Raw genomic sequence first — 12,070 nt, 5'->3', positions numbered from 1 at the left:
CACTATGGTTCACTTTGGTTCACTTTGGTTTACTTTGGTTCACTTATGTTAACTTTGATTCACTTTGTTTCACTTTCGTTAACTTTGCTCCACTTTGGTTCACTTTGGTTCACTTTGGTTCACTTTGGTTCACTTTGATTCACTTTGGTTCACTTTGATCCACTTTGGTCCACTTTGGTTCACTTTGGTTTGCTTTGGTTCACTTTGGTTTACTTTAGTTCACTTTGGTTCACTTTGGTTCACTTTGGTTCACTCTGGTTCACTTTGGTTCACTTTAAACCCGGCACCCAGGACATCGAAGTATCAAGTCCTCACACGACCGACCAAGTGAAGTCCCCTACAGCCCCACGTAAGGCCGGGGACTTTAAACGCTAGTACATCAAACACAAGAACTCCACAAACACATTGAAAAGTTACTGGAAATTAAATAAAACATAGAACTCAGATCAAAGTATGACAACGTTTTAGGTAAATTATTATTTCAAATCTCGCTTATGAAAATATTTCGGGCGACGTATAAATCATCGCTATATTGCATTTTCAGGAAGCTAGGTTAACTGAAGTGCATTTGTTTTACCAAATTTATAAATGATGCTAAGTAGATAACTCTAGTGATAATAAGAATTATTTGCTAGCAAAGAAAAGTTGAAGAAAAGTCGAGAGACACTGTTTTCATCAATGATATAAATTTACTAATTAAACTGACATTTTGGAAGCCTTTGAAGCCGATAAATGTCAAGGCATGACTCAGGCTCAAATTGGCAGAGCTGGGCAGCGCTATATATACTTTGAAATGTAGCGGCCTCTACTGCTACCGCTACATGCTCTAAATGTAGCGGGCGCTACCGCTACCGCTACACCCACTAGATTGTAGCGCCGCTACCGCTCCGCCACTGAAAATGTAGCGCGCTACTGCCCACATCTGGTAAAAACTAACATGTTCATCCTAGTAACAGGCTGAGGTTGACAACATTACACCAAAATCTTTCGTACAGTTTTATTCTGTAATTTATATTATGTATGTATCATGCTGGTTTTTAAATAATATTTAATACTATTAAGTAAAATCTAAAGGCTTTATCTATAAATGTGGCGGTAGCGCTGTAGTGGCAAAACCTCGTATCGTTACTTAAATATGTAGCGGGCGTCACCACTACCGCTACATTGCTTAAATGTAGTGCCGCTACCGCTACTGAAAATGTAGAGGCCGCTAGCAGCGGCCGCTTCATGTAGCGCGCTACTGCGGGAAAGACTCAGACAGATGGAAATGACTCAGACTTAAATTGGAGGAATGAATCGCTCTCAAATAGGGGATGAATCGGACTCAAATAAAGAAAAATGAATGAGACTCAAAATGAGAGAATTGGCTTTTAACTCAAATTGGGGAATATAACTGCTCGCTTTCTATTTGACTGTTCGCTAATCATGTTTATGGCTATACTAAAAAATAAATTTGACTAAATATGTTAAATTCAACATTGTTGCCTTGTAATTTCCTTGCCTGTTTGGACGAAACATCCATACCGTTTAAATTGCATGTTCATACGTAAACCAGATAATTGAGTGCGTTATATATACCCAGTTAATTTTCAACACTTTTCTACGTGACGATCGTGTCTAGTGTAGATAAATTTTTACATACATAGTCCGTAGAGGGTCGAATGTTGTTGTATGGATTATAATTATAAATTGGATTTTAAATTTTTCAGGATCATACAGTTCAAGAGGTGAGGATGATACAGTATATATAGGAATTATAAATCATGGTCGAGAATTCAACCTACGACACTTGACATAACCTCACCTTTAACTCTGTCGTATACTTCACCACACATATTTTGGTAGTTAAAGTTTTGTTTTTTTGTAATCGAAGTTTTTAAAATTTTTGTTTTATTTCGCGTAGTTAAAGACGCGCGATTGTAAGCTGGCGTTTCTTAGACAAATCCTGAATGGCTCCGGAGCAATTTTTCATTTGATAATTAATTATTTACGTGGACTCTGTGTGCAATAAAGAGGCTAAATGATCCGAATAAATGTCTAGTCTACGTGAGAAGCTAGATGATCCCTGTAGACTTATTGGTAATACGAAAAGTATATTTTTTCGAAGTGTTCTTCATCAGTATCCAGCACAGAAAATGATTTTTTTACTTCCATTATGGAATTGAAATTACTTTTTTACCTGAAATTTTTCAGGAATTTTTGTTACTGTGTTAAGTCGGACTGTGTTAAGTTACTGTGTTAAGTTATATAAATGTAATTGGCTGCATAGATTACAAAGATATTTTCATATAATTGTATCTCCCTATGCAAGTGTTCTTATTATTATTTAAATGCTGCAAAAAAGTAAATATAATCAAAATAATAAAATTGTTCTTTTAACGATAAATTACATTTAAGTTTAAAACAATTTGATCGTTTAGGAACATATTAAACCTGTGCTCGTACTTCATTATAAAAAAATTAGATACTTGCGTGAAAATGTTTGCCGCTCGTCCGTCCGTTTCTGCTGATTCAGGGAATTATTTCAGGCAGTGTGCCGCCCGATGTGGTGAAGTGTGTTAGTGCTGAATTCGATCGCGTAAAGTGAATTGTTACATCTGTGATAATTTCGTGAGTTATTATTGATGAAGATTTTATTTCAGTGTTAAAGTTTTGCATACTTTTAAATCAATGGTTGCAATTGAAATGAATAGTTCCAGAAAAGAGTATCTAGTTACTATAATCGGAAATGAAATTAATTGAACAGGGACTTCAATTGTATTATATAGTTTAACAGCCATTGTCTGATTGGCTGTTCTAGCGACGCATTAACGATCAATAGGAAGCCTCATTACAAACCCGCGACAATGGTTATGCAAGCAAATTTTTTAACTGCCACGTTAAGTGCCTTTTAATTACTTTAATGCTCGAAAATGGTGCGGTAATTAATGGTGAAGTGAAGTGTGAACTTGGTTAAAAATGAAGACTTTTGAATACGAAAAATGAAGGCTATACACTATGAATTCCAACGATATTTTGCTCAATTTTACTATATCTGAAAAGTTTTTATTGGCAGCTATACGAGTAAGAGGCGTGCGGAAAGAAAAGTTAATAAATTGTAATACTCGTCAAAAGTTGATAATATATTTTATCAATTATTATTACGTGAAAATAGTGAGTATTATTTTGTTATGCGTGAAAATAGATAGTAAAAAATGCAATATATAAAAGCCCTACTGGAGATTTGGATAACACTGAAGTCATGAATGCCAACAATTATTTTAATATAGAGCACGAAACCTAACGCAAACGTAGTCTTGATAATATAGTTGATTATGGAGAATTTACGAGCGGCTAGGAACTATAAAAAAGAACAGCGAGATTCTCTCCCTCGGTGAGTACCATGCATTATGTTTTCGTAGTTTAAATTAGATTCTCTCTAATAATGAGGGTTTAGTATATTATTTTTATTTTGTTAACAAAGAGATTCTCTCCAATGGTTAGGACTAAAATTATTCATCTTCTTGCTTAAAAACAAGATTTCATGTAACGTCGATTACTAGATCTGTTATTATTTGTTTTAAATCAACTTTCAGTGGTGGCATGAGATTATCGAATCGCAAGCGATTTGCTCATTAAACTTCATTATACTATTTGATAGGCAGTTATCAGAGATAAATAGCTTATCGTATGCACGTCTGTAATTTCCTTCATTTTTCTCTGCTTTTCTTGAAAAAAATATTATATTACTGGTATGATTTACTTATTGGCATATGTTGTTCTTAATGGCCGTGTGATTTATTTATGTCCATATGCTGTTCTTAATGGTCGTATGATTTATTTATTGCATATTCTGTTCTTGATAGCCGTATGATTTATTTATTGTCGTATGCTGTTCTTAATGTCCGTATGATTTATTTATTTCCATATGCTGTTCTTAATGGCCGTAAGATTTATTTATTTCCATATGCTGTTCTTAAGGGCCGTATGATTTATTTATTTCCATATGCTGTTCTTAATGGCCGTATGATTTATTTATTTCCATATGCTGTTCTTAATGGCCGTATGATTTATTCATTTCCATATGCTGTTCTTACGGGCCGTATGATTTATTTATTTTTCAAGTGATTCTCTCATTGGCAGTGTGATTTATTTATGGTCAAGTGTTACTCTTAATGACCGTATGATTTATTATTGGCCATTTAATGTTCGTAATGTCCGTATTTCTTCTTTAGTGTCAAATACCTGCTTTCGACTGTTAATTCATTAGTCGTCAAATGATGGTGTTTCCACCGTATGATTCATTTTATGTCAGATTCTATCAATAAGATTATTTATTTATTGTCTAATGCAGGTCATTCAACCGTATGATTTATTTCTTGCCGAATGATGGTATTTCTAGCGTTTAATTTAACTATTTATTGACATATGATAGGCTTTTACTGCTATGATTTATTTATTGCAACTGATTTTTGACCATATTCTTAATTTATTAAAAAGCTTTAATAATGATAAAATCGCATTATGAATAAGAAATTGAACCCGAGCACAATAATTATATATCTAAATATATTCCTATATATATAATCTGAAACATTTCATATATGTTCAAACATGTTTCGTAACTCATATCAATTAAATTCATTATTATAATGATTTTTTTCTACGTATCGACTTCGATTTAATTATCAAGGCGTTTTCTGATAATTTAAATGAAAAATTTAATTGAGTTTCGGATTGTGTACAAAAGCTCCTTGATCCTTAATAATATCGCAAAACTAAGCTAATTTCCTTTGAAAGCTAATGCTAATTAGCTAATGGTGATTTATGTCGGCATGGATTCATGGTGATTCATGTCGGCTACAACCGTTTAATGTTACAAGAGCTGAAACGTGCCTTTCAGCGTTAAACAATTGTAGATTACAATTCCTTAGAGTTGTACAGAACGCATTCCAGAAACGTATCCGAGCGCTACGTCCACTTTGCACATTTTCCGCGCACTTCACACGCATGTCGACGAAACGGAAAAAACAGATCTTCTCTTTGTCTTAAAATTGTTAGCGGAAAACTAGTACGACGTATAAGACGTTAACACGCAGTTCAGAGGTCTGATACAGGGGTCTGAGAGATCCACTTTGTATCTCCGGGAACCGTAATGAAATTTATTTGAGTGAAGGAAAAGAAGATACCTAGCAGGGAACACAAAGTATCCTGATTTATGTGTGGTCTGATCTACAACTATTATCTTTTGAGTGAAGGAAAGTAAGATAGAAGGGAACACAAAGTATACCGAGTTATGTGTGGTCTGATCTACAACTATTATCTTTTGAGTGAAGGAAAATAAGATAGAAGGGAACACAAAGTATCCTGAGTTATGTGTGGTCTGATCTACAACTATTATCTGTTGAGTGAAGAAAAATAAGATAACAGGGAACACAAAGTATACCGAGTTAAGTGGGGTCTGATTAACAAATACGGTGTGTCTGGTGACATAGGTAGTCAATACTGACTGACATAACAACAAATTAAGAGTTATAATATGATGGGTGTCCATTAATGGATAAGCTAATGTGCGACTAATGAATAAATAAGGGTGAAAATTACAGTGAAAGTTAAGGAGTAAGATAAGTAGCAGGATAGGGGCAGACAGAGTGTCGGATGGAAGTGCGAAAATCAGGTCCTAATACCTGGATCATCAGAATATGAAATTTTTGAATGAATTTGATAAGATAAAGTAAAATACAGATTTCATTTGGTGCGAAAATGTCTCGATAACTAACGGATAAAATATTATACAAAGAACATTAACAGGTTGTAAGATGCGAAAAACACAAGTATTAAACTATTTATATACCATAATATTATGGGATTGAGTTAAGCGATTCTGGTGAAACGAGACGCGGGCAATGACTGGTCTACACGATATACATAGTTTGATACTTGCATAGTTAGATGACTGTTGTGGCAATACGAAGCTAAGTTGTTGCGATAACAAGCAATAGTTGGGGCTAACAGGTTCTATTATAGCCTCGTTTTTCTTTAGCGGCTAACAAGAAGACAGGCGAATGGGAGATTATGCACTCTGATAACTGAGTGAGACATTGTCACAATATTGATTGTGCGGGTAATTTTGTCCCAGTTTCGCCCGGCAAAAGAGTGTGCAGAAAATGTCGCTATTGGCATAACGAAAACGCGAAAGGCCAAGAAAAGCAAATAAATTGAACTAGTCGAAAATACAAGATATTTATTTAATAAGGAGCAAAAAACTGGCACAATAAGACTTAAGGCTAAAGTTTGCGACCGGAACAGTGGCCGGTCGCACCCGAATCTACGACACAAATGAGGTAGTTTCAGGTAGCCGCCTGAAAACGGCTTTTCTCGTCATGAACGGTCACGTTCTACTAAACGTATTAGTATCGTTTTAGACATGGCACGATGTAATCCATTTGGAAAGACGGGTATATGGAAGACGCTACACTGTTGCAAAAAAAACGGTGAAAAAACGGTCCCACTGGCATTCTAGTGGCCGGTCGCCCCGTGAAAATAAACTGTTTCGCCGTTTTTATCAGATGTTTTACGGATTTCTAGTGTTAAATTAGAATGGAAACGGCGACAAGGTGTTTCTTTTCACGTGCCGACCAGCCACTGAAACGCCGGTAATACCGTTAACGGTAATTTTTATAACAGTGATATACAGCATACACGAATGCAGTAAACAATTTTTTGATCACTTATTGATAGTTTTAATCCCATTTCAACATTTTCTTTCAATTATCTGCGTTGGTCATATGTCATATGCGTGAGTTAATTAAAAAAATTTGTTTGCTATTCATTTCAGCTTCGCAATAACTCCACATTTGTACAACCAAGTTGGTTTACGTTTCATCCGTACTTTCCTCGGGTCGTTGTGTTGTTCTGCTGTTGAATCCAGTGAATGTTTTCCGTTTCAACGTCGAATAGTTTTGTAAATTGTTAATCTATTAATTTCTCCATCTCTTTTTTTTGTTAGCTTAGTGATTTATTTTATTGCAAGCTTTTTTAAGCTTCAACTCCAGTGCGAAAACCTTCAGTGCTGATGTTTTCATCTCTGATATTAGCCTAAATCGAACTTTTAACTTGCCGTGATAAAAGTTATTTAATTTTGCGTCCACAAATTCAAATCACCGATCATCACGCGCTCATGACTTGCAGCGAGTCTGCAGATGCTCAGGCTACGAGTCAACGTTTACTCACAAAAATAAATGTATCCTTTTCTGAAAATAATGACACGCATTATTACTAGCAGCACGTGCTGAGATGAGCATTTGGCCTGGGCCAAACTGTTCCAGGATGGCTCACCCAAGAGCAAACAGTGGATTGTTATTTGGACAAAGTTTCCCACATTTCTCTGAGTGTGGCACACGACTAGGTTCTCATAAGTCTTTTTCCTTCGAGCCAATTGGGCAGGCAAATATTTGCCCGCCAAGCCATTCTCCTGCTCAGGGTTTGCGGAAAGTTGGCGTGGCAACAAGCATTTGCTTGCTTGGGTTTAAATACCTGCTTGGGTTTAAATAACTGCTTGGGTTTAAATACCTGCTTGGGTTATATAACTGCGTGGGTTTAAATACCTGCTTGGGTTCAAATACCTGCTTGGGTTCAAATACCTGCTTGGGCTTGAATACCTGCTTGGGTTTAAAAAAAAAACCTGCTTTTGTTTAAGCAAGCACCTTCCTGACAATGGTTGCCTTTTTTATCAAAAAAATTTCGTGTTGCTGACCAGCGCTGTAGTGTTCACTGTTCTCTAGGTAATTAAAACGATCGATGATTAGATTTCACAGCGAGAATTTAAATTGTTATCGCGTGCAATAAGTGGCGTGCAAGCAACACTATTGACACCTGACCTTGACAACATGAGAGCTTCATATTGCGTGTAAATGAGTTACGGGGTCACAAGGTTCGTACGAGTCACTGCATTCAGTAGCTGTGTACTAGGCGAAATATCTATCGAAGAAAATTAAACTCTTGTAAATTAATTTCGAGCAAATTAATTAATCGCTCACAAGTTTATTCACAATAATAAATAGACTTCATTATCATTCCTTACAAGTAAATATAAATTGACAAACCACTGTAAGACAAACCATGTCTGTAGTCTATAATATTTTATTGTTGTCGGTGTTGTCCTTCATTTTAAGGCGTTAACAACGTCAAGAAAATTCCTATGCAAGAAGCAAAATGTCAGAGCCGAGTCAAGACTCAAGTGGCTTTTCATCTCTTTATGTTATGCTGAAGTGAGTGACGTGAAGAATACATGTGCTCCGCTGCCGGAGATTTGCCAGCGCGATGGTCGTGATAACTCTCGTCATGGTTCCATTTGTTGCGCGCTGGGCTTGCATTATAACTCAGACAGGCTTTTTTATTCCCGCTTCAATTCTGAGAATAAATATTTTCTCTGTTTCCAGTTCACTTTAGGCCTGCATTTATTATTCCGGGCACTCGGAGCCTACATTGCTTACAATTCTGGCGAGGGACAAGCGCTTCGAGCGCCGACCTTCGCATAGTTTCTTTTTATTACATTAAGGCTTCTATGTGTATTGCATGAGACTACATGTTTCATATTTATGAGTGTTGAACGTAATTGCACGTGGAATTATGTACAAATTAGAAATTATATTAAGAGGTTTTCATGAACATGAACATTAACTAAATTATTCAGGAAAGAAATTTCATTCCAAGTTACGGACTAATTTTCCCGGCGTACGTAAAAATTTACTTCTATCTCAGACCAACTGCCGCATATTATTTTCAATTTCACTTATCGGAATATGGTTTTTATTTCACAAGATAGTTCCTTGAGGCACAGACGTAAGCCATCTTACGATAATATAAAATTCTAATCTTAACCACAGCAAACATCCCGTCAACATTTTTATTTTATTTTTGTTGCCCATTAACTAACAAATTAGCCCTTTAAATTTCCGTACTTGCTCACTTAGATGCCACTAAACTATCCCCATGTAACGAAAAATATTCACAGTCTTCCGAACATCTTGAGCGTTCCAAACTCACAGGAGCTTTCTTCCGGCAGTCTGAGTTTCGCTTCACGCTGCCTGGCTCGGTCCGAACTTGATTCAACACTATAAGAAGTCAGGGCAAAGTTGGGCGGCAAAATGCAGGTTTCGGTCACAAACTTTGCCCTGGATTACTGTTGATGACCTCTGTTAGTCAACAGCAAGCCGCTTTTTCTGGGAGATACACTTAACTGCCACAAAAGCCTCGGAGCTTGTGCATGATGGAAGAGAGTCGTAGCATGAGAGCAGCATACACTAATATAGGGGCCGTACCGTCGAAACTCGGCTAAGTACACGCAGCGGCCGAAGTACACGTAGCAGTCTAGGTTGACGTAGCTTTCAAGTACACGAAACGGCCTAGATACATGTAGCGGTCCAGTACGCATAACGGCTTAAGTACACGTAGCTCTCTAGGTTGACGTAGCTTTCCTAGTACACGTAACGGCCTAGGTTCATGTAGCGGTCTAGTACGCGAAACGGCCTAAGTACACGTTGCGGTCCAAGTACGCGTAGCGTTGCAACTACACCTAGCGTAGTTGCACTTAGTGCACTTAGCAGCCAATTTTTTGTCTCTCACTGGTTGATTTAGCTTGAAAGCCGCCAACGATTTGCTGACGTGATTGTAAACGCGTAACTATTTTTGATTAAACGACCGCAAGGTCAAACAGCAGTCTTCATACGTACGATATAAGATAACCAATATTGACTCTCCCGGAGATTCATTTAGGAATTTTTTTATCCACCTTAAAGATATTCAGTCGATCGTAATGTCATAATGTCTTAACATGGCGAAAACAATAGAGCTCGGCTTTTAGGTAAGTTGGAAGAACATATATACTGTGTTTTCAAATACTTCAATTTATTCTCTGTTCAAGGTAAACACAATAATTTAAATTTACCTTCAATGGGCGCTTTGAACATTGAATAAATTCCTTTACCCTGAACATATCTTGAACGTGTGAATTTCGCAGTCTGAATGGCTATTTGAGTTTAAATTAAAGTCACAACTCGCTCCACTCAGAGCTTCCATTGCCACTATGCGTTGAAGCTATTCGCTCTGACCTTGACCTTCAATTCAGATCTGTAGCAACTCTATTTACATTTCGTAATACGACGTTTGAGGTAGAATTATTGTTCTTTTAAAAATAAATTAAATTCATAGGTTGATTTACACTTTGATTGACAACTCCCCGGAATACAATATATCTTTGAATAAGAGTTTTGAAACATGATTCACTAATTATAATATTTTTACTCAAAGACTATTCATAAATTTCGAATTATGTCGTTTGAGTTATTTTTAGAGCTGAAAAATCCTTTGTTTGAATTTTTCAGAAATATACTTTACGTTGTAATGCTTCTACTATATTTTTATCTTACCCTGAATGATTTTAAAGTTTAGCAAAACAACGGAGAGAAACAGTTGCTCTCAATTTCAATTTCAATATAGCGCTAGATTCTGAAGTGAATTAATTCCATGTCTAAAAATTAAACATGCAGTCCGCACTCAGAAGAATAAATGGCTCACAGCGTCTAAATAGCGTCTTATGTTTTACTCACGAGCAGAGAGCTGACGTAGAAGTGATAAGCTCTTTTGCAAGGCAAAAATGGGAGGTCAAAATAACCCACTCATGAGCAAAAATCGCATCGTTTCTTAGCCAAAATCTCATTGATTTCTTTGAGTGCTACAGACTGCAGCTCCATGCTCCAGCGAGCTCACCAACATCTCTATCTCCCGGACGGTCCCAAGTGCCAGCTTAATCATTTGGCCGCGCATTCATCATCATCTCTCGACAAAGCCTGGAGAAATTTCCGCATGGTCGATTTTGCGCGGATTCAAGCCTTGTTGATCATTTGTTTGGCATTCCACGTTGGCTCGAAAGGTTCCGTGCTGACAATGCTGCAGGAAATATGCAGATACGCACTTCTGACAACTGCTATTTCCTTGGGCGAGCGTTCGATGGATTATGCCGGTGCATGCTTTCAGAAGCGCTCTATACCTTCACAGAGAAATGAGTGAGGCTTTGTCAAAATAGTGATACACTTTTTGACTTTTCGTGGGTCATCCTGATCCAGTTGGCTGGGAAAAAAGGCGTATCAGTGCTACGTCCACTCTCTGCTCGTGCTGCGCGTAAGAAAGTGCATCAATATTTCGACAATATGACATTTATATTATTGTGTGTAGCTCTGCCCTAAGCTTGCGGCAATCACTTTTGTGTTGTCGAGGAGCTTGCCATATGCAACAACATTAATACCTTTGGTGAGTCTTGAAAGAACTATTCTAAAGGCGATCGAAGTATTAGATGGGAATGTGTGCATTATTTTGTTCGGAAAAACGAACTTTAGCTTGTGTATTCGCGCGCATTTGACGTAACAGTAGCTGTCGTTTTTCTTCTCAAGTAATCATTTCTCTTGAATGGAATACGGTGATGGGAATGGAAATTCTGCGTTAGTTCCAGTAACACAAAAATAATTCTTTTTAACCGAAAAACACAGAATCATCGTGAAAGAATTTAAACTTCAAAGGATTAAAGAGTGAACATTCAAAATTGTTTTCTCCCTGAGCACTTTGTAGCGCCATACCATGGTCACCAATTTGTTCGTTGACTTTCCGCAATATTACTTTTTCTGAAACGATATGAATTTTCACTAGAGCCGCATTCATTTTAGCTCCGATTCAGCTGCCCAGTTGGCAATTAATATTTAGTGCACGCTGTAACTGAACTTTGCGATTCGTTTTAAACCAATTAAACTCAGGGTTTGCCAACCCGAATTTACCTATAAGGTTTTAATTGTATAATTGATTCGAAAACCTGACGAGTAATTGTAAATTAATTGCACGAAATTCACAGTGAAAGTTTGGCTTGAAATGAAAATTGAAAGGCTTTATCACGTAAAGCATCTGTATATACGTTGTGTGTTTGATTCCATTTCAACCTTGCGATGGCTGCGCAAATGCGCAGAATATTCAATAAAAAATGTGTCTGCGCATTGCTCGTGAAAAACCAGGGTAAAAAAGCACTATAAGTGAATTGAAATCT

This window comes from Hyalella azteca, unplaced genomic scaffold (genome assembly GCF_000764305.2).
Source record: "Hyalella azteca isolate HAZT.00-mixed unplaced genomic scaffold, Hazt_2.0.2 contig5198, whole genome shotgun sequence".
NCBI classification, from domain to species: domain Eukaryota; kingdom Metazoa; phylum Arthropoda; class Malacostraca; order Amphipoda; family Hyalellidae; genus Hyalella; species Hyalella azteca.
The sequence above is the reverse complement of the archived record's forward strand: the minus strand, read 5'-3'. Positions refer to the sequence as shown.